This window comes from Sciurus carolinensis, chromosome 4, assembly GCF_902686445.1.
Source record: "Sciurus carolinensis chromosome 4, mSciCar1.2, whole genome shotgun sequence".
Classification (NCBI taxonomy): Eukaryota; Metazoa; Chordata; class Mammalia; order Rodentia; family Sciuridae; genus Sciurus; species Sciurus carolinensis.
The window spans coordinates 133647973-133667055 of NC_062216.1; the positions used below are offsets into that span (position 1 = coordinate 133647973).

At 38.1% G+C, this 19083-nt stretch overlaps 1 non-coding gene across 1 annotated transcript; it reads left to right on the forward strand.

Annotated features, from left to right (window-relative positions):
- The first annotated feature begins 11253 nt into the window (after positions 1 to 11253).
- Positions 11254 to 11357, forward strand: LOC124984192 (U6 spliceosomal RNA). The gene has a single exon (XR_007108645.1). It is a non-coding gene; the product is annotated as a U6 spliceosomal RNA (small nuclear RNA).
- Positions 11358 to 19083: the final 7726 nt, after the last annotated feature.

Consider the following 19083-nt stretch of genomic DNA (forward strand, 5'->3'; position numbering starts at 1 on the left):
AATGCTAATAAATGAATAAAATATCCTAAGCATAGGTTAATCCATCAAGTAGTATAAACTTTCTATTATTATTTAGTTATATCAGTATTATATTAAAAGCCTATTCTAAAATAGGACAAGATAAGAATTATACAAAAATGCCTGAACTATGCTCCTGAATTTGAGAGTCTGGAGTTTTTGTGTGTCACATTTACATTAATTGTTTGTTTTTCAAAAGCTCTGAATTTTAGAATAATTTTGTTTCTGTGAAGTCACCTCTTTTGATGTACAGCATCCTGAGAAAAACTCTTAGATTCTTGGGTAAAGAAATGGGGCTGGTTGTCTATCATGTTTGTATTTATTATTATTTTCATTATTATTACTATTAATTATTTGTATTCAGCTTCATAGCTTCCAAAATGCTTTCACATGACTATTTACTATTTGGACTTATTCTGCAGAGCTGTTATTGCCTCCATTTTAAAAATGAGAAATCTTGTATTCACGAAATTATTTAACCAAGGACTAATAACAAATTAATTTCTAAACATTTTGATGCACTTTAAGTATAAATTTGTATGACACCATGTTTAATTCCCACATATGCCCAATATGTTATATATCTATCTACCTAAATTCAAATCTTCTATATCTAATCTTCTACTTATTCTTCAAATAACTTTGTAGAGTTTATAACCCTTAGCTATAAGCCAATAGTCCTTAAGTGGCAACAACCCCATTATCCCCAACTTTTGTCAATAACAGGAAAGGTTTTATATTATCTTGACCAGGGAGGTGTTACAGGTATCTACTGGGAACAAACCAGGAGTGCTGCTGAACATCCTGAAATACACAGGACATTCCCCCGCAATAAAGAATTGCCCAGTCCAAAATGTCAGTAGTGCTGAGTTGAACAATTCTGCTGTAGTCTTATTTCCATCCTGAAGATGTGTAAATTACATATACTTTGGTTATACTGTTACATTTCCTTATACTTTAGAAAATTGTTCTGACCTGTTTCAGATTCCCTTTCCTTCACCATTCCATTCACATGTGGTTTCCATACATACAATCATCCTGTTGTTGTGATTGCCTTTTCCTAGTTCTGGGATGGTTCACTGACCACAGTTGAGCTCAGTTATTATCCTTAGTTTAGGGATACAGGCAGACATTCAAGGCAGGTCTTCAATGGTGGCTAAAGTTTTAATATGTAAGATTTTGAGGCTATTTAGCATAAACATGGGAAAAAAGAATGAAATACAAATAGAGAGAAAAGCAGTTGAAAGGTTGTTGTCCTGAGACAGTTTTGTAACCTTTCACATGAACTATTTTGTTTTTCAGAATACACTAATCGATTAATCATCCAGTAAATTTTCCTTTTTCCTTAGTTATTTTCAGTTGGATTTATATAACTGGCTCAAGTGACAGACCATTCTTAATATATAACTATTTTCATTAAATATTTATCATTCTGAAGTAACATGAAAAATAATGGCACTGAAACTCTAAGTTATGCATATCCTTCATATCACCACATGGTTAAAGGAACAGAGTATCCTCTCAGGATTTGTTTCCCAAGTTTGTGTTCTAGGCATCATACAGAGATCTTTCTGAACCCACATGCCCCATGTACTTAGAACCTTTTAATTTTCATTTTTATTACAAAAGTTACACATTAGTCCCTTCATTGAGCCTAAGAGATTATTAATATGAATCCCAGAGTTTGGGGAAATTACCCTTCCATGGTATTAAGTTTAGGAATGTACATTGACCAGATTATTCTGGCCCAGATAGTATGGAATGATGGATGAGAATTTGGTTCATGCCTTAAAGTACTAGCTATTCTAGTGTGCGTTGTAGAACTCTGAGACTATTGAGGTCCTCCTGGACCAAGTGATGTCATCACTCACAAGAGACTAAACTAAATTATGTGCAAGAATGCTCTAGCATATGACTAGTCTTAGAGAAAGACAGATATGCTTCTAATCATTCTTTCAGGTATACTTTCACATCTACAACCACACATCTGCTGGTGAGGTTTAGTACTACCAATTAGTACTCCTGTTTGTACTCTTGTGGCCTTGGATAATGTTGCTGATTTGTCTATTTCCTAAAGTTCTTATGTGTCCTTTGCATAAGTAAAGCCTATCTGATGTTCTGGAGTATTAGTGCCTTTTCTATTCATCAATCTAGCTACATTGTCAATATGTCAATAGTGCAGAGTGGCAGCAAATGGAAATGTCACAAGGACTCCATAGTAAATATGGATAAATATTTGTGGGGGTGACATAATAAAGAGTACAGAGGTGATATGGTGTTACCTTGTTGGTTTGTTGCTGGCCTTTGCTTTAGCTATGGTCTTAAACAAGTATACCAAAAAATATTGACAAAATATTAGTGATCCAATTCTGTTTTCAGTCTTACATAGTTTCAATATCCAATATGAAAAAAAATTCATGTTATTTCTTAAAACCATATAAAAGTGCAGATTATTAGGTTTACTGTGGGACCTCAATTTTCCACAATAGTTATCAATACTGCTGAGTTATTATGGAAACTACACAATAGGAGGCCAGGGAAGAGCAGGCATAAGTACAGAATGTTCATATGGAATAAGCCAAATAAATTGGGGAGAAACTTGTTAGACAGTGATTGGGGACTCTAGAGGGAATAGAACCTGCATCCATTGAGCACAACCATGAACCTCTTCTATATCATTCAAGATAATGTTGTTGGGAAGCCAAGTTGATTTGCAGTGGCAGGCTGTGGTGGAGTTGTGGGGGCGAGGGCATTTGATAGATGGTACCTTTTCCTTTCCTTTCATGGCAGAAATTCAAATTTGTCCTGAAAAAGGGAATTTACAAAAGCACAAGCCCACTAACAAATCAAAAATGACACTGACTGGGGATTCTGGGAGGTATTAGATAGAAGGTCTAAAAATTTTTAAATCTAGGAAGTACTAATGTTATAACTCTTTATTAATCAGACTTGATAGATCTCATCAATAGACTCAATAGAGGAGACCATATCACTAATCTGTCTCACACAAGTTGGAACAGTGCAGCATTGGTAACTTGTTTACCCCCGATTAGCACTAACCAGTGCAGAAAGATATAGTATATATATCTATATATATCTATATGTATATATATATATACACACACACACACACACACACATATATATATATGTTTAATATCCAGCTTTACCTTATAGTTTAAAGAAACTCTTACTATATCTCTATGTCTTCTGGCATGACTATGCCAGTTTGGGGGAACAGAACTACAAAGCCTACAGAGTACAAGGGTACCCAGGTGGTAAGTGGAAATCATGGTAATCTGGTCACTCTTGCTTCCAGCCCTTGATTGCTACTCTCATATATTCTTTCTATGGAAGACATATTCTGCCAGAATATTGCCTTTAGTCTGCAATTTTAACTGACCCTCAAGAAACTGCCCCAAGGCTTTAGCAGGCAGAAGTTTCTACATGGTATTATGTGTAATAAAACCTGTGGATTCCATAGTTAGGCTCTCCTCCTGAAACTCCTTCACTGTGAAGTGAAATGTCTGATTGGATGCTGGCGTGTGATGTTCTGTGTCTCTGGATCAGACATCGAGTCTGAGAGCAGAAAAGTCAAACCCATACCCGGAATATGTATCTATTCCAATAAAAAGGAATCATTGAATTTTCCCAGATGAAAAGATCCCAATGTACTACATTTGCCCACAAATGCCAATTCGTGTCCTCAAAGAAGAGTGCTATTTTGGGAACTCAGCATTCATCTCCATTGTTGACAGGCTACACATGCACAGGTACCTAGTGCAGCCTTGATAAGTGAGAATCCATGCAAATGGGCCTATAATTAATATTCATGCATTCCATATGCCCATCACAATAACTCTGAGTGACCAAAGGACAAAGACTGGCTAGTGTCAATTAATTGTGTCATTTTGATTACTTGATTGTTCAGTGTTTCAATTGGGCACGGTTTTAATTAGCTTTTCATTTCTGTGACCAAAATATAAGAACAACCTAGAGTTGGAAAAGTTTATTTAGCACTCATGGTTTTAGAGATCAACCCCATTGCTCTGGCACCAAGGTGAGGTAGCACATTACAGGTAAAGGGCCCAGTGGAGGAAAAGCTGCTTCAGCTCATGGTGCATTTAGGAAGCAGAGCAGGGAAAAGGGGCTGCAGGGAAGATGCATCTTTCCAGAGCACACCCTAGTAACCCACCTCCTTCAGCCATGTCCCATCTGCCCACAGTTACCATTCAAATGAGGATGGGCCGATTCATTTACAGCTCTCACAATCCAATTATTTCATACTCCTGTGTTAATACAGAACTTTTGGGGATACCTCATACCCAAACCATATCATTATGCTCCTGTTCCCCAAAAGCTCATGTCTGTATCACAATGTAAAATGCATTTAGTTAATCTCCAGGAGTCCCGTAGTCTTAAACAGTTTTAGCATTGCCCAAGTCCAAGGTCTCATCTGAGACCCAAGGCCACCTCTTGAACATGAACCCCTTTAAAAATCAAAAACAAGTCACATATGTCCAATATACAGTGGCACAGAGAAAATATTTCCATTCCAAAAGAGATGAATAGGGTCAGAGAAAGAAGGATGGGGACAAAGTAGGTTCAAATCCCAACCAGGCAAACTAGTCCCGTAGTTCCAGCTGTAAATGTGTACAGCATCCAGGACATATGGTGATGAAATTTTATTTCCAAAGAGTTTGAGCAGCCCTGACACATTGCCCCTACTGGTTTCAGTATGGATGGGCTCTCTTTTATTCTACTTTCTCCACAACCAGCAGCTTTTCTTGCAGACAGTTCATGTTACTGCTGCCTCTTAATTTCTGGGGTCTCCATTCCAGCCTTGGATTCTCCTTAAAGTTTCATGCATCACCCTCTCAGGGGCAGCCTGTGGGGACTCCTATACTAGTACACTTTGCCTGACCTCCCAAGGCTTACTTTCAAATCTCAGTGGAAAATTCCATGACCACTGAACTCCAGAATCCTGCACTCCTGCAGGACTGGCACTATGTGTATGCTACCAAGGTCTGCTACAAGCATGTGCAACACCTGGGCCCTCTGGAATCATGACTGCAGTAACTTCTGAGTGCCTGCATGGCTCAGTGGAAAGAACTTCCTAGGCAACCTCCCCTACACCGCCCCTGTGAGCAGGTGCTGCCAGGACCTCTTCTCAAGTAGATTTTTTACTTTTACATCCTTGAGCTATAGTAAGTATGTGCTTGCAAATGCCTAAGATACCCTCAAGGTATTTCCTATTATATCTTTTTAAAGTACTTAGCATCTCTTTAAGGATTCTAATGTCTTTAATGAGCACAATTTCCTAGACCTAACAATTATAAGTAATTTTTTGACCAAACTACAAAATTTTTAAATCCTTTAGCGCTATTTTTTGCTCCAGTTTTCACAGTAAATCTGTCTAAAAACTGCCAACAATATCCATGCCACTGGTTGAATGATGCAATGCCTTGAAATTTCCTCTACCATTTTAATTAGTTCATCACTTTTAAATTCAGCCTCACACAAAGTCTCAAGACATGGGCAAATTGTAACAAAGTGCTTTGCCAGAATACAACATGAATGGCCTCTAGTCCAATTCTCAAAAAAGTCCTCAATTCTCTCCAAAACTTCATGAGCACAGTCCACATTCCTATCAGCAATGTATCTTCTGAGCTCCCACAATATCACCCATTAAATTCTACCTACAACATTTCAAGGCATTTCCATCCTGAATTTTTAAGTTTTTCCAAATTTCTCTTGAAAATAATTTCCAAAGCTTCTGAATCACATGATCAGGTTAGTCACAACAGCCCCAGTCCCAGTACCAATTTCTGTTTTCATTAGCTTTTCATTGCTATGACCAACATACCTGAAGACAACAACTTAGCAGAAGAAAAGTTTATTCGGGGCTCACAGTTTCATAACTCTCAGTTCATAACTCCATTGCTCTGAGCCCAAGGTGAGGCAGCATATCACGAGAAAGGACCCAATGGAAGAAAACTGCTCAACTTGTGGAGGGGTCAGGAATTGGGGGAGGGGATGGGAAGAACAGGGAAGATGTACCTTTCCAGGTCAAGCCCCCCAATGACCCACCTCCTTCTGCCATGCCCCACTTGCCTACTGTTGCCACCCAGTCCATTTGAACTAGAACGGACTGATTAGCTTATAGCTTTCACAATCCATTTTCACATTTCTGCATTAATACAAGTCTTTGAGGAATAACCCATATCTAATTTATAACACTAACCTATAAAAACACATTCCCACTCTCATGTCTCCACCCATATGCCATTGTCTCAGACCCTCTTAATTCTGATCCTCCAAATCTTTTCTTTATAAACCTCTCATGTCTGGCCAGGCATTTGCCACTGTCTGTGTGCTCATGTTTATCCCCACCTGAGATTACTTTTGCTTCTATACAAAGTACATGACCAGGTGTGCTCCTAAAAATTTCACCTTGAAGATTTTCCCTTTCCTCTTTTTCCAGGCCATCCCCAAGTATGACTCTCATGAAGTTTTTGCCCATTTTCAGCTTGCACCTACATGTCAAGCCAACCAATTGATAAAACAAGGTTTGACTTCTTCCCTGTATCCAATGGTACTGAAACTCCTCTTCCATATGGTCATAGGTGTCAACTGAGAACAGAAAACTGGTATGACTGTGTTTGGTGATGTGGAAGTCTAGATTATCTGCTCATTTGCTCATGCGCTCAAGTTCTGTTTAAGTTTGATTTTAAATATACCATGTACATTTTACAGATAGTCAGCCCTGTCCAACATCATGATTGAGGAGGTATGAAAATATAGCAATGATGAGCAGTTCTGAACCCATGGGCACTTGGTATCTATCTGGTGCTATGCTGCTTTCTATGTTTTAGGGTACACAGATGCAGCTAATTTTTTCATTTATTTTTGACAAGACTGTCTTGGCATTTTCCTTACTCCTGAATTGCTAAGATTCTTATTTAAGTAGCAGGTCCTTCTGCAGTATACACATCTTACCAAGACTCCCAACATATTAGTGCTATCCTGCTCCTATTGCCAGATCAGCATTATATTGTTAATATAATAGATCAATGTGAAGTTGTACAGGACTCCAGACATTTCAGATCTCTTCTAAATATATTCTAAACATAGTTGTAGGGCAAAATTTTATCCCTTCCACTTGAATGCAAACTATTTATGATCTTCTTAACTGGGACTTAAAAAAAGAACACATTTGACAAATTAATAGCTATATACTATGTAGTTGAGGCCTTATTAATCAAACTAGGCAATGATACTACATCCAGCATGACATCCATGATTGGTTATTTTATTTTGTTTGCCTTGTGGTAATCCATAGGTATTCTCCAACATTCTTCTGGTTTCTGCAGGGACCAGACTGGTCCCTGGAAAATATTTAGGAATGGGACTATCACACCTCCATTTTTAGGTCTTTCAAGGAAAATTAATCTCTATTATAGCCCCATGGTAAAATATAGGTTTTAATTTCCCATTTTTGCTTCATGTTTTTAGAGACTTCCACTTATTCTTTCTCTATAGCCCAGAACCCAATATGGAAGTTCTCTCCTTACAAAATACCTCAATTCCAATTGTAACATTCAGGGTCCAGAGTAATGACTATGTGGTGGGTGTGCACACAAAATCCTCTATAAGACGGATTTTGGCCGTAACCTTTTGTCTGGCCACATATAAGCCTCTTACTAGGCCCATGATGATACTTTGGTTCTCTACATATCAACACCAACTCAGATCCTATGTTCAGTAGCCCTCAGTCTATGTGGATATTCCTCTTTTAAAGTATATATTAACTCTAATAAATGTCATAGATCTCTTTGGGGAAGGACTAGGCAAATATTTAAAGTGCAATATAGTCTTTAAAGTACATAGAAAAGGGAGTACTATGGAAAGCTCAAGTACATACTAGTGACTTTCTTCTGGAACAGAAAAGGGTATTTTATTAAAACTAGGAAAACCCGAATAAAGCACAAATTTTGTTCAATGATAATGTACTAATTTTGGTTCATTAATTTTGAAAAATGTTTAAGATGTTAGTAATAGGGGAAAGTGGTTTACATTGTATGAAAACTGTGTTGTCTTCACAATTTTTTGTAAATCTAAATATAGTCTAAAATAGATTTTTAAAATTTTTAAATTGTATTTGTTCTAATTTGTTGTACATGACAGAATGAATTTATACATTCTGATGGATCATACATAAATGGAGTGTAATCTCTCATTTTTCTGATTATACATATGGTAGGATCACATCAGTCATGCAGTTATATATGTACATGAGGTAATAATGTCTGTTTCACTCTACTATCATTCCTTCCCCCATACTCCTTCCCCTCCCCTCACTCCCCTCGACCTAATAAAAAGTATCTCTCTTCTTCACTATCACCCCTCTTACTGTGAATTAGCACAAACTAAATAGTATCGTTTGTCACACATGAAAAGCATATAAAATTCAAACTTCGGTGGTCCAAACAATAAAGTTTTAATGGTGCACATGCACACACACACACACACACACACACACACACACTAAAAGGCAGAAGAAGTCACAGCAGGTATGCAATGCTTCAGACAACAATGCACAGCTGACATCTTTGAATGTGGGTGGACTGTGGGAGGAAGGACAGGAGATTCAGAATGAAGAGACTCAGACTGCAAAGCAACTCTGAGGAAATCTCAGCCCGCCCAAGAGGGAGCTTGGCACAAAAATTCCTCATGGAGATCTCTCTTGGGAGAAGTACCACTTGGGAAAATGTTGTTTTGTACAGCTTTCATGCTTGCTATTGAGTGGAGAAAAGTGTCACCTTGGTTAAAATGCTGTGGCAGATTCCAAAAGTGTTGCAGCTGGAGACTGTCAGGTAATCGAAGGAAGAGCTACGGGATGCACCACCATGTTGCTGCAGAGGGTAAGCCATACACACCTGCAGGAATTAGCACTTCACATAGGTCAAAGCATACATGTGGTAGACCTAACAGTTTCAAGTTTTCAGGGAAGAGATGAGGGGGAAGTAATTTAATGGAGGTGTGCAGGAAGAATTGAAGAATCTGATATTAAACTTTCCTCCATGAACAATATAATTTCTGGAGGATGAAATGAAATTCCCATTGATACACAGGCCAGCAAGATCTGAAGCTGCATGGTAAGGTCATGTTATAATGACTTGAGGATAAATACCTGTGCTTTCCTGGACTTCCACATACTGGGCTCCAAGTATAACCCAGATCCCAGGGCAAGAAACATTGATCAGTATGAAGCAGAAAAAGACATGCAGTGGCGAGTGAGATATGTTGGACTGGCAAATCAGTGACACTCTCTGTTATGAGAACCAGCAGAGCCTATTGTTGGTACAAACATTATGAGTAGAAAACCCAGGTGGTGCCACTGAGGAAGGAAGGGTTCTTAAAGTGGGAACCTTGGAGTAAGCAAAGCTAAAAGACATAGGAAACTTTTAACAATACAGACCCAGTGAATTGTACTTCTGGCAGAAGACGGAGGAAGTGCAATAGGGAAGAACATTGCACTTTTAGACCTCACAATTCTTGATCCAGCTACTTACCACATTGCCTTTGAACTACAATCCTAAGTGTTCTAGTGAGTACTAGCTCACACCATACCACTAATGAGAGTTTCCAGTAACTTGAAGATCAAAGTTTCCAATAAGAATCTGGGCATTGTCAGAAAAGCATTTAAGTAGAAACAGGCAGCCTAACAAAGTGACCTAATTGGGTGGAAATGATATATTCAGAAAACTGTAAAAATGAGTAGTGTAAAAGGAGACCACAGAATCTGTGAACAAGGGGAAGCCACCTGCCTAGAGTCAAGACTGTCACCACCAAAGGATGGTTTACCTCTCACATTAAAGGCTTGTATTCCACTGTAAAAGTCTCTAAATTCAGAAAAGAAAAAAAAAATATGGAACTTGACTTAGGGATGACAATTCTTGATAAATAGAAATTTGTGTCAGAAAGAATGTCAGCCAACAAAAAATTCTAGCAAAAAATGGTGGGAATTTGTCAACAAAATGGACAGTTACATATAGTGTGGCTGGCATAAACTCCCACTGAAATAAGTAAATGAGATAGATGGCAATGATAGACAAATTTATATCTGCTATTTACATAATTTATCATAGATATTGGTCTAACCATGTGTTTGTCAATGAGACATAGTCAATCAGATATACATATAAGCTCATTTGGATTCGGAATGAAAAGAAAAAGCCATGAGTCTCTTATGTAAGAATACAGATTGGCCATGTTGGTACCATTCCAGCATATTCAGAGAAAGAAAGTGGGAGTGACTGAGATAACAAGATGGGTTCGCTTGTACAAGCTCTGCTAGTGTTAGGTCCCTGATGAGTGTGCCATGCACCTATAAACTAGGTACCAATGGACACATTTCCAGAAATTGCTTGCTTCTTTAAATTGTCCAGTTAAATAGCCAAAGACACATATTATAGATGGTAAAAAGATCCCAAGTTTGTTACCTAATGGATCACTCATTGAACCAATATGTTTTAACTAAGTTTTCGCTGATGTGGACAGTTTTTCTGGTTTCTACTATAAAATCAAGGTCTTGACAGAGACACAAAAAAGTCGGAAAACTTCCCACAAATACAAACCCAAACTTAGATATTGACCAATCAGGGAATAGTATTGTATATACAGACAGAATCAGAACTATGAAGTAATCCTCCTAATAAATCATGTTAACAACAAAGCATTAAAATAACTGAAAATTAGCTGGGCACAGTGGCGCATGCCTATAATCCCAGTGACTTGGGGGGCTGAGGCAGGAGGATTGCAAGTTCAAAACCAGCCTCAGCAACTTAGCAAGGCACTTAGCAACTCAATAAGACCCTGTCTCTAAATAAAAAAAATATATATTTTTTTAAAGAGCGGGGAAGTGACTCATTGGTTAAGCACCCCAAGGTTTAATCCTCAGTACCAACATAAAAAAAAAAAGGAAATTAAAATTAAAATGGGCAATTTAAGCAATTAGTATGTAATTCTGGGGGTGACACAGCATTAAGAAATAAAACTTTAGATTAAAAACTCACATTAAAAGGCATTAAAGATAAAACACCAGTTGAACTGTTTCTAAGACATGGAGTAGGCAATTGAGGGGGTGGAGATGAAAGATGTAATGCACAATTATCCAAGTAATATGCAAGCCATTTTTACTCTAGTACTTATTATTTTAAGATCAGATATTCAGTGCTTGCTTCAGCAGCACATATACTAAAATTGAAACCATACAGAGATTAGCATGGCACCTGAGCAAGGATGACAAGAAAATTCATGAAGAATTTCACTTATCTGAATGGAACCACCATTTGTCCCAGTTATCCCACTCCTGGGATTATACACAAAGTACTTTAAAACAGCATACTACAGTGACACAGCCACATCAATGTTTATAGCAGCTCAATTTATAATAACCAAGTTCTGGAACCAACCTAGGTGCCCTATAAATGGACAAAGAAATTGTGGTATATGTACACAATGGAATATTACTCAACTTTAAAGAAGAATGAAATCATGGCATTTGCTGGTAAATGGATGGAACTGCAGCGTATCATGCTAAGCAAAATAAGCCAATCCCAAAGAATCAAAGACCGAATGTTTTCTCTGATATGTGGATGCTAATTCACAATGGGGGAAGGGTAGGGAAGAATAGAGATACTTTGGATTAGGCAGAGGGGAGTGAAGGGAGGGGAATGGGTACAGAGGTAGGAAGGACAGTAGAATAAATAGGACATTATTACCCTATGTGCATATATGATTAAGTATAACTCTCAGGGGGAGGGGATCTCCATAGACAACACATGTATCAAATGTTTTGAAAGTAGGCTAGAAAGAATAGAGGAAGGAACTTGGGTGTGCTGTATTTGCTTCTCACTATTTGGGGTATTTCCAGGCTGTCTTTTCTGACATGGCAAACATTTAAAAAGAAAGGTGCAGATGGGAAAAAGATTAGTGGTGACAGAATCAGGCAACTTTATTTGATCCTTAAATAGTAGAATGTGTTTTTAGCATTCTTACTCCATATGTCTGCACCTTCTTTTGGAAGAAGGATCTAGAAGACTCCAGCACTGACTCAACCGTATCATAATCTATTGCTATGAACTAGGATAAAGGGTCTCCTGTATGAACAATAATGAATGAGCATTGTGAATGCAATCAGTTCCTAATGGTATATCTGCAATTTGGAGATGAAAGTGTGAATTTTACTTATTTAATCAATATTTTGGTTCCCCTCCCTAAGTACTCAAGGGGGAAAAAACAGGCAGAAATGCAAGAAATTTGACATGGTTTGGAAGTTATCAAGGAATTGATAGGTATACCAAGTTCCTAAACACCATGGAAAGGATCTGAAGGCAGCTTGTTCTATTATGACATTTTCAGCCTCGGCAAAATGGCATGGCTTTTGCAGATAGTCTCTAAATCCTGTATGAAAAGTACGATCTTGTCAAAGCAAAGTGCAATGTTCATTGATCTAGGAAACACAAGAAAGGATCAAAGGAAAAAAAAAACCCTGATTTTATGAATCAAAGACATAATTAAGAAAAAGCAGTGAAATGAGAGCTTATGAGGAGTTTCTGTTTCTGTGTCTTGGCCAAGAGTGGGAGGATGCACATTTGTGAACTAAACTTGGAAAATCTAAACTTGAACATTTTCAGTCAATCAACCTACACAACTAATCCCCGTAGCCAGCTAGAACGATCACTAATACTGGGAATTGTGGAATCGAATGTTCATAATTAGGCACTGTCCAATAAACTGGGAACCCAAATAGAACAAAAAGGCAGAGGAAGGTGCATTCTCTCTCTCCTGTTGCTAGGTCACCTTCTTTTCCTGTGCTAGAACCAGGTCCCCTAGTTGTTGTACCCCAGAACTTGCACCAGCAGCCCTTCAGCTTCCCAGACCTTGGCCTTGAACTGAGAATTACACCATCGGATTGCCTGATCCTGAGATCTGTAGACTTGGGCTAAGGTGGGCTATCTGCTTTCCTGGGTCTCCAACTTGCAAACTCCTTATCAAAGGACTTCTCCGCCTCCATTATCACATGAGCTGGTTCCCCAAATAAATCTTCTGTCTATTCATCAATGTCCTGTTGTTTCTATCTTTCATCTCTTTTTTGGTTTTATTTGTGACTGGCTACTCTCTTTTTAAGCCGAGGGTCTACACTCAGCTTGGTGTTTATATTATGCCACAGGCAGGATAGGCAAGAGCCTAGGACCCATAAATATTTTTAGAGACCCAAGAAAATGCTTTAATTTCTTTTAAAATAAGAAAGATGGGACTGGGGTTGTAGTTCAGTGGTAGCACACTCACCTAGCACATGTGATCCCTGTGTTGGCTCCTCAGCATCACATAAAAATAAAATGAAGGTATTGTGTTCACCTACAACTAATATATATATTATATGTATATATTATATATATTATTATTTCTTATATATATAAGAAAGATGAGTATAATAATAATAAACATGATCATGGATTCGTCATGGTTTATACTCATTTTTTTATTGGCAGTTATATAATTTTTTAATGTTTTTATAGCAGAAGGAACCTACAAAGGTAAAAATGCCTAAGGACCAGCCCTGCTTAGATCTGACACGTTTGTTCTTGTTTTCCATCTTCAACTAAATTTTTGCCTTTTGTGTTTTTAATTGAACAATTTTATGATTCCACTTTTTCTCTTTTCTTGGCATATGAACTATATGTTTTTCTTATTTTTTTTTTTAGTGGTTGCCCTAGAGTTTGCAATGTACATTTGTAACTAATCCAAGTCCACTTCCATATAACACTACCTTACTTCATAGGTAACGATCACCTGATTACAAAATGACCTTAATTTTTGTCGTCCATCCTTCCCATCATTACTGTCATTCATTTCTCTCATATATCAGCATATGGAATATGTGTACCTACATAACCAAATACATTACTAAGGCTTTTCTTTCTTTGTAAAGATCTGAAAAGTGTTCTGTGTTTTCTTTTTTTGCAGTACCAGGGACTGAGCCCAGGGCCTCACTGCATGCTAGGAAAACGCTCTACCACTGAGCCACATCCACGAACCAGATCTGAGAATTTTACCTATATTGTTTTCTTAACATTTCTTGCAAGGTCTGTCCATTGGTAATAAATGCTTATATCTCTGACCAAGTCTTTTTCTCCTCCACTTTTGAAAATAAAATTTCACAGGGTACAGAATCTAGGCTGGTGTTTTCCCTTCTGATGTTTTATCTTACTCCATTCTCTTCTTGCTTGCCTGGTTTCTGAGAAGTTAGATAAATTTTTTTATCTTTCCTCCTTCATAGAGAAGCAGTTTTTAGAAGGGTTTCTTTCAGGATTTGTCCTTTATCTATGATTTTCCTTTGTTTGGAATGATAAGCCTGTCTAGTTATTTTAATAGTTTTTTGTTTTGTTTTAGTGGCATTTATCCTACTTGGTATTTCATGAGTTTCCTGCGAGATAGTCAGTGACCATCACGGGGACAAAGGGCAGATATGCTCCCAATGTGTTAAATCATGACCTATTACCAATTCAAAGTACCATAAAAGCTGAATGAGCCTGAGCACCTATCTATAATAGGGACTTAGAGAAGATGCCTTTGCTAAAAAGCACTGCCTCTTCCCTTGAGCCTGCAGATGCTCAATTGTGTTACTAAAAGTAGGATAAAAGCTCAGCATCTGTGCCTTACCTTTTTATCTGTCTCCTTTATTACCTTAAACTTTGGGTCAGTTTGCTGCTCAGCTGTGTATATAGGCATGTTAATCATTTAAGGAGTGTTCATCTAAAACAGATAATACAAGTTTATTAGCCCTCCATATACCTAACCTATCTCATCTCCTTTAGAGACTGAGAACACTGAATGAGTATAGGTATTTTTCAAGATTTGCAGGGACATTCAACTGCTGCTTTTACAGCTGCTTTTACAGAGTCTTGTTCCAGAGCCGTGGGAGCCACCCATAGAAGCCTTCAGTCATTAGCCTTCAGCTTCCAGGAACAGGGGAACCTGCAGGCAGATCACCCCATGATGAGATTGCTCAGCAACTACCCTGTGACCGGGAACTAAGGATGCCCCCTAGGCAAGAGCAATCAGCTCACAGAAACCAGATGACGACGCCCTTAAGCAATAAGGACTTCTTTATAACCATCAGGCAAAACCAGAACAGAGATAATGATCAACCAGATCCTAGCCACCCTAGCAGCCTGGTAAAAGGCTTGTCCCTTTCCTTGTCTGGGAGCAATCTGATCTCCCTCCCTCAGTACTGCCTCCCCTCTCCTTAAGGTAAAATTTCCCAATGAAAGTTTTCCCTGTGTGAAATCCTTGGCCCCGTCCTCATGTTTTCTTGTCACTGGGTCAGAAATCCCCATTTTCTCTGTCATCTTGCTCTGTGGTGTGATGTCTAACATTAATCTGGGGGGGAAATTCTCTGTCATTATTTCAAGTATTTTTTCTGTTTATCTTTTTCTTCTTCTGGTATTCTTCCACATAATTGCGACTTTTGTAGTTACCTTATGGTCCCTGGATGGTCTATTTTGTTCTTTACAGTCTTTTCTCTCTTTGCTTTCCAGTTTTGGAGTTTTCTATTGGATATACCCTCAAGGTCAGTGATTCCTTCCTCAGCTGTGGCCAGTCTACTAATAAGTCAATCCAAGGCATTCTTCACTTATGAAACAGTTTTTTCATCTCTGGCATTTTCTTTTTGACTCCTTTTTATGATTTACATCTCTCTGATTTCATTTCTTATCTGTCTTACATGCTGTCTAGTTTATTCAGTAGTGCCTTTAGTACATTAATCCACACATCCCTTCCATGCCTGGTTCTGATCTGAATCTGCCTCTTTAAATCATTTGTGTGTGTGTGTGTGTGTTGTTCTTTTTTGTTCTTGTTTGTTTGTTTTTTGCCTTTAAGTATGTCATGCAATTTTTTTTTTCTGATAGCCAGTCATGACTTTATGTACTGGGTAAAAGGAAAGCCTGTAAACAGACCTTTAGTAATGGGGTACTAAGGTGACAAGGGAAGGGAATTGCGCTGTCATCTGATGGTTAGGTCTCAGTCTTTTAGTCAGTAAATGTCTCTGGACATGAACTTCCCTGGCACCTTTCAGTTCCCCCTCCCTTTTCAAGCCTCCTTAAACCCCCACAGGATGGCTAGAGTGGGCTCAGATTGGGTAGCCTCCTTCTCCTCAGGTCAGCTGGGCTCTGACAAAACTACAGGAGGTGAGGCTTTCGGTTAAATAGTCTCTGCTGAGGGCAGACCTTATTAAGAAAATCTGAGTGCTCTGGGATATTTCAAAACGGTTGTTTTATTCCTCCCCCTGCCAGAAACATGAGGGGATTTTCCTCTGGTATTTACTGGTAGAGCAGCTCCTGGAGATAAAACTCAGAAAAATGTGGGAAGCACCTCCATTGACTGGGTTTCCCCTGAAGGTTTCAACTTGAATTTATTCACATTAAGCCTCCAGGAATTCAGCAATTACAGTTCAGGTTTTCCTACCCTGGCACTGATTCCTGCAGCAGCTTCTTTTCATGATTCTCTGCTCTAGTGAGATGAGTCCCTTTATTTGCCTGTCTCTTCAACCTTGGGGTAAACAGATTACTCCACGTCCTCTCCTCTTTAACAGATCCAAAAAGAGTTGCTGATTTTTCAGTCTATTCAGCTTTTTCCTTGTTATTAGGATGGAGTGGTGACTTCCACAGTCCTTACATGCAGAACCACAAGCCAGAAGTTTCCCTGTTGGAATTTTAAATTAGGATTGTTATTATCGCTATTGTACTTTAATGAAAACTGACAGTTCTTAATGCAATTTTCCAATTCAGGAAACCAGCTCCATATTTTTCAATTTATTATGGACTGTCACTTTTTTTTTCTTCCTCTTTTCTCTCTGTGTGTGTGTGTGTGTGTGTGTGTGTGTGCGCGCGCGCGCGCGCTGGGAATCAAACCAGGGCCTTGAGCATGCTAGGCAAGCAGTCTACTGCTGAGCTACACCCCCAGCTTAATTGCTTTTCTCTGTGGGACACTATTTTTTCTCAGTTTCTTTTCATTCAGTGCTTTTCTTTTTATTCCTGAAGACCTTCTCCCGACTTTTCTATTCTTGCCCCTCCTCCCCTTGTCATGACACCTTCCTGTACTCTAATCACACAGTGTATACATATGCATACATTTGGTTCCAGCTTAATTTCATTTATATATAATTATTAGGACTTAAATAAATATTTAACGGTATCAACAATTGGTGTTTAATGTCAAACAGAGTCTTTGCATAAAAGTTATACTCCACATCTATCTTAAAGCTAAATTTATTGTTCATACTCTAAAAACAAAACTATAAAAGTCAATTTTCTCAAGCATGTAACATTTATTAATTTTAAAACTAGTTTATAATTCCAGCTTTAATGTGGCATGATCTATGATTGCATAACTTAAAAACAAGAAAAAATAGTATTTTTATAAATACAATGAAGAAAGTACTAGGCTTATTTTAAAACCTCTATACTTGGGTGTAATTATTTCTTTACTCTTTCTACTCTGATTTCTTGCTAGTAATAGTAATACTTATTTTGTTAACTTCCCAGGATGATATCCAAGGAAAAATAGATTCAGTTATGTTGCTGTCATCTAAAGTTCTGGCACTGAGGTATTAACACCCCAAATACTGGGCTAGATACTGTATTCATTTTCTAGGGGTACTGTAGCAAAGTAACATAAATTGGGTGTCTAAAACCAAATTTATTCTCTTCCATTTCCGGAGGCTAGAACCTCAATACTAAGGTCTTGGCTGAACCATGCTCATTAAGAGGGATGTTTCTCAGGTGTTGCAGCTTTTGGTAGCCCCAGGAATTCCTTGCCTCAGGGAAGCATAACTCCAACCTCTGCCTCCATCTTCACGTAGCTCTTCCTGCTGAGGACTCTGTCTTCACACAGCATTTTCTTCTCTGTATCTCAATTCCTCCTTTTGGAAGGACGTTAGTCATACTGGGCAAAGTCCATGCTAATGACCACATCTTCACTGATTACATCTTCAAGGCTCCCATTTCTAAACATTCCCAGTTATAAGGGGTTAGGGTTTTAACATACCTTTGGAGGAACACAGCTCAGTCTATAACATATGCCTTGGCCACATTTCCTAATCCTCTCTGAATAACTTTCTGAAGTGACTCCATTTTTCTACCTACTATGCAAAGCAGAAGGTAGCTATTCCCAGTGTATCCTCTCTCAAATATAGGCACCACCACGCCTTCCTTCCTCCTTTATGTCTGAAGCATGGATGTGAAAGCATAGATAAAACTGCTGTCTTCTGACTGAGATGAAAAGCATGAATGGGAAGGCCACATACCAATGATAATGAAGCAAGAATAGAGAGAGGGCTTGAAATAACGATAACATCAGATTGTTGCTTCACTGGTCTGGGTTCCTTTTGCTACCTTTGGAACTATTTTTAGAATAACTGTACCTCGTTGTAATTAAGTCATTGTAAATAAGTTTTTGTGCAACTAACATACTTTCTCTCTCTCTGAAAACAACCTCAAAAGAGTGAAACTGAAAATGAAACAGCTTATGGTTCAACACTGTTCTTCTTGTTCAAGTCTGCTTCTTTGGGCTTAATTGCAACACAAGCCTGTCAATCATGTTTATCAGTGATTTAATATTGGCATATCCTAAATGCTCAACAGAAACAGTATCTTTTTAAAAAAATATATAAATAGTATAGATTTCAGGTCAATTTCTTTCCTGATCTTTATATTTTAAATCAAAATGTGACTTGTACACCTCCATACCTGTTAGTAAAGTTGTAAGTTGTATTCTGGTTGGTGACAAATGTCAGTAACAACTTACTTGTTCATAATGTGTCATGACTTTTGTCTTTGTTGACTTTGATTTTATGTCTGAAAAGACCTCGGACGCTACTCCTTGGTAAATTTCCTATTTGGTTTCTCATCTGGTTGTTTCCCTTTTCAGCTTTCTCAAACTGACTTAGAACTAAAGGTTTAAGCCTCCTTGTAACCAGCAATCCCAAGGAATCCTGGC